Below are 5,243 nucleotides of genomic sequence, written 5' to 3'. Positions count from 1 at the left end.
GGGGAGGCTGCCAGAGATCAGCCAACTTGTGCCCTGAAAAACCTCCACAAAACAAGAATGAACCATGCTTTTTCATTGCGAAGTTAACTCATAACCTGCTAAAATATGGATTAAAAAAAGGCTTGATACATGCTCCAACTGGGGCTTTAGTGGCACCATGTTAGATGTGACTGATATTGCTACAACAGTTGTTGAAAAAGTGACATCAGCTACATCAGCGTTGCCTCCCTCTCAGGGACATGCTCAATATGTAAGAAATCAGACTTGTGACTTACCATAAAAAACACAAGCGAGGTTGACTCTGTAACTCGACTTGTTGAAATGGTTAAATCATCAAACATTTATCGACGTTTCGAGCTGCTACCTATTTTTTCTGAAAAACAAGACACATAAGACTGTCAGAATGCTAGTTTAGGCAAGTAAGAGTAGCTTAAATCACAGCTGGCACTAGACATGCAAAGTAACACTGCAGTGCAAGCATGGCTGCAGGAGGCTGCCGGAGATCAGCCAACTTGTGCCCTGAAAAACCCTCTACAAAGCAAAAATGAACCATGTAGTTCCATTTTGAAGTTAACTCATAACCTGCTAAAATATGGAATAGAAAAAAGCTTAATACATACTCAAACTGGGGTTTTAGTGGCACCATGTTAGAAGCGGCTGATATTGCTACAACAGTTGTCGAAAAAGTGACATCAGCTACATCAGCGTTGCCTCCCTCCCAGGGACATGCTCAATCTGTAAAAGCTCAGACTTGTGACTTACTATAGAAAAACAAAAGCAAAGTTGAGTCCGTAATTCAACTTGTTCAATTGGTTAAATCATCAAACATTGCTCGATGTCTTGAGGTGCAAACTGTATTTTCTGAAAAACAAGACACAAGATTGTTTGACTATCAATTCAATCAAGTTAGAGCAGCTTAAATAGCAGTTGGCACTGGACATGATAAGCAGTCAAGCAGTACAAGCATAGCTGCAGGTGGCTGCCAAACCGGCCGACTTGTGCTTTGAAAAACCAGTATAAAACAAAAAGAAAAACCACGCAGCTTCACTTACTTCGAAGCTTAAAAGTTACTATTTAATAATAATACATTTAAATATTGAACGAATAATTACTTTGTGCAAGAGCAAGGGGCAAAAAAGTTGCAAGGAGATAAGCTGCAAAATGGCAGGATGCTGGTTGCTGTAATTAAACAGATGCAGACTCCTGATAACACAGGATATGAATACCATATCATGTCAGCCACATCTGCCTTGACATTGTAGCACTCGCACTGCATGCATGCATCACCGGTTCACAGCAGCGTATCGCAGCAAATCATGCATTTGCTCTGGGGGCTCAAAAAGTTTATAAATCAAACATCTTTGTTGACAATTATAGGATGACTTCCAGTTTTAAATGAACGAGTGGAAATAAGTTTTATTTGCATACAGTTTCCAGACTTCTGTGTGGGCTTTTGCGAGTCGTTTCAGTTGCTTGTTTAAGATGGTGTGTCCTGGAGCATTCTCAGATTGAAAATTGGTACAACTGCAGAACCGTCATATTCAATGAAAGTATAAACAAAATATGACATCATTCGCTTCGATATTCGGAAGTTTTGAATATTCCCAAAGCCCTTCCTTACACTTCTTAAAAGGTTGGCGTCAGCCACATTAGTGTTATCTCCCTCTTAGAGACACGCTAGACGTGCAGGAATTCAAATTTGCACTTACCATAAAAAAACATACAGATTCAAGGGATTTCTGTGGAGACTCATTTGAAGCCCTTCAGCAGCGCTAAAATCTTGCGATGGGCCGTTGTTCGCTTCACTGCTCCCATTTTCTTCAACCCCTTCTCCAGGTTGATTTGGAAGATTAGTCTAAGAGGATATATTGCATCATCTAACATTAATGCCATGCATGCTTCATGAATACTCAGCCTGGTGAAGGTAAAGCCATTTTTTTTCTATTATCAGGTCAGACTATGGTAGTGTTGGATCATCTTAAACCTGGAGGACTGCTGAACAAACACACATTCTATACACTGACACGCTGTTTATACACAAGCCCGCGTTTGCCCACACCAGGTGTGGGCACTGCGCATGCGCAGAAACCAAATTAGCGTGAAATGAAGTGTGCGCGCATGCGCAGTGCCATCGACAGCGCTGCCGCAGCTGCAAGACGTCAGTGCTGCGTGTTAGTCTATACAAGATAACCATGTTTCCCAGCCTTGAAAGTTACAGCCTAATGACAACCAGTGTTCACATGTTATCAATTCATTATAGAAATGCATTAGCGTAATTCTTTGTAAAATTAATACAGATCAAATGTTTGTGCGAGTTGTGAAAAAGGGCATTGAGGCACGATAAATGAAAGGGTGATATAGATTATGTCATTCTATGACATATCCTGTGGACTTGACACATTTTAAGATTCTCTCCCCGTTGAATAAACTCGAGACTGGCCAAAGCTTCCTTTAGATAGGTAAATTCAACACGCAAAAAGCTCCAAACAAGACGCATACCACCTTCAAGAATGGCATAGGCTCTTTAAACATTGGCTGACGCTCGGTGACAAGGAAGCGTGCAATTGTTGTTGATGACGCCTCCTGAAAAAATTATGAGCTTGCATCTCGGACGATTTGAATCTGCAGGAACGGTGGCTAAGCTCTTTAAAAACAGTCTGACTGCAGAGCCAAGAATAATGCATACAATTTTACAGTCCGTGGAACAGTGGTATCACGTGCCCTCCTGAGTGGCGCCATGCAAGTAATGGGTGGACGTATATTGCTTTAATATACACATAGAATATTATGAGCATAAAAATTAATATCAATACGATGGTCTTAGACCATGTGGTTGGGGGGAATCAGCGTACGGTGACACAGGTGCATTCTGTGAAATGAGAAATTCATCAGCTGCATTGTGATTGCTAACTAGTCAACGCGCATCACGCAGTGGTGATACACCGGTAGGAATCAGTTCATCGAACGACGTTTCCTCGACAGATCGTTTCATCAACAGCTCAAATTTTTTTTTTATTTTTTTTTTTTTTTAGGGTGGGGGGGGGGGGGTTAATAACCTGCACGAGACTGTCGCCGCGAAGCGACCTGTACGGGTCGGTTAGGTGGGTTAACATTTTTGTAATGTGCAGCCGCAGGCTGTCACCGCGAAGTGGTGTGAACGCAGGCGGGAGTGTGGGTTAACGCGCACTTCACCGATACACGCGTGGCGAAACTACCCTGCAGCGTGAAATTCGCGTAACGAGTGCCGATGAAACGTTCGTGTCGACGAAACGTGTCCATGAAAAGTGGTCCACGAAACGTACTTCCGCGAAGCGAATTTCGACGAAACAATAGGGACCCCCCGGCGAAAAGAGCAGGCTACAGGCCGCGCGAACAACGTTGCGAAACTCGTAAAGCACACTCACGCACTCAGACAATGCGTTGTCATGTGCTTTACTGCAACACTCCTGCCAGCCAGCACGCGCGAACAGCCTCCCAATCGCTACGAACGACGAACCGCGCGTACCAGCGAGCTCGCGACATCACACAAGGTTCAAACGAGTACCCGACATGAGCTTTCAATTCTGAGAAGAACGTCAAACACGAACTGAGATAGCGGCGAACGTCATTGAACCCGAAAGTTTAAAGCGACGCAAATCCGCGATTTCGTTCCTTTCGAGGAAATAAGTGTCAAAAATACGAACGCATATATGACAGTCCCCAATCAATGTTAATAAAAAGAGCAGAACAAACTCACCGTTTTGATAACAACAAGGTAGTTTAACGTAGAACAGTCGCAACCGCAAAAATCACCAAGCGCCTTTACCCCTCGACAAAACAAGCGCGGTAGCAAAACAAGGAAAACAAGCGAGCGGAGATGGGTAGATGAAGAGATAGCGGTAGTGTGATTGTACTAGACAAAAATCTCACCTCGAGCCTTTTCGACTAAGCGGTTACTAGCGCCACCTCGTTTCGGAACCTTTATTATAAGTTGTTTAACAGTGCAATAAATGATATTTTAAAGAGTGAGAACCGTTGTCTATTAGTCTAAACCAAATAAGACAATTTTCAGCTTGTTGCAAACAACTTTTGTTGTTGTTTACAGAATCGTAACTTTAGATTTACGGACAAGTCAACCGTATTTCAGATTACGGATGCTTCTCCGTAGCTTTTAATGAGAAGTTCTACGTTTTTTTACGGAACGTTTTTACCGTGTGGCACAACAGGAAATGTCTTCTGTGAGAGGGCTTCCCGTGAGCGTGAGCGAACGGTTTTTTAATCCAGACGCATCCACTCTAGAAACTTCATTTGATGTTAGTCGCCATATTGTATTGCTCATAAAACCATTCTGAAATTCATCTGTAACCATATTTTTTCGATTATCGAAGCAGAGACCAACCAACGAGGTAGAGGGGCTTAGAGCGATAAACCGGGGTTCCGGTCTGCACTCGAAAGTGACCCCCATAAGGCGGCTGCCATTGTACGCAAATTTGACCACTCGTCACATGACCGAACCAAATACGTGACGTCACAGGAAAGATGGCAGCGCCCATGCAGCGGCTGGCCCCAGCTGGGCCGGAGCTTGTCGGATGCTATGTTGGTTGTCGTTCGTCTCGGCGAGTTGACTTCAGACGCAGAAGCCGTCATATGAGGCCGGTCGACAGCGACTTCAGAGTTTAGCGTGGTGTCTGACGTAGGTAGAAGGTGAAAATACGGAGGAACGGTGTGCACTTCGCTAGTGACCGACGGCGGTAATGGCACGCAAGAGACAATCTGCCCTACGTTGCTCGCATTGATTCCGAATCAATGCGAGCAACGTAGGGCAGAATCTAGCGGTATCCGAATCAATCCTGGCGGATTGATTCGGATACCGCTAGGATAAAATTTAAGGCGACGTTTCTGTGCTCTCGTTGACCGTCGGAACCTTCGAGATCTGCAGTAAAGCGTGTGCAATATATTTGGATACACAGTTTAGTAAAAGTATTTGCGTGAGTCGTGCTTGGCAGTGTGCAATCGTGGTGCCGCTTCGTTCAAATGACCGAAGGCTCACTTTGGTTGTGCCGTGCACCGGAGAGCTGCCTTGCCGCTTGTAGTGCCGTGCTAAATGATACTGTGCTGCTTCCCAAATTGTTCCGGCGTAGACGCGCACTTTCACGGAGCACAGGTGTGAGGCGCGCCGAAGAGCTGCCTCCAAGCTGGTAGTTCCTGTGTCGTGCTTTAGGTGATGCTGTGCTGCCTAAATTGTTCTAGCGTAGACGTGCACC

The 5,243-nt window shown here is 44.5% G+C and overlaps 1 long non-coding RNA gene across 2 annotated transcripts; it reads right to left on the bottom strand.

Annotated features, from left to right (window-relative positions):
* Positions 1-324: 324 nt before the first annotated feature.
* Positions 325-3,972, bottom strand: LOC115329232. 2 transcript variants are annotated; one of them, XR_005717890.3, is made up of 4 exons: positions 3,737-3,972; positions 1,710-1,855; positions 763-861; positions 325-373 (listed from the first exon to the last, which is right to left on the bottom strand). It is a non-coding gene; the product is annotated as an uncharacterized LOC115329232 (long non-coding RNA). The 2 variants fall into 2 exon arrangements; XR_006077884.1 differs by lacking the exon at positions 325-373 and adding an exon at positions 621-666.
* Between the last annotated feature and the right edge of the window lie 1,271 nt (positions 3,973-5,243).

Source organism: Ixodes scapularis, unplaced genomic scaffold, assembly GCF_016920785.2.
Source record: "Ixodes scapularis isolate PalLabHiFi unplaced genomic scaffold, ASM1692078v2 PGA_scaffold28__5_contigs__length_5199819, whole genome shotgun sequence".
Taxonomy (NCBI): Eukaryota; Metazoa; Arthropoda; class Arachnida; order Ixodida; family Ixodidae; genus Ixodes; species Ixodes scapularis.
This window is presented reverse-complemented; position numbering and strand designations above follow the sequence as displayed.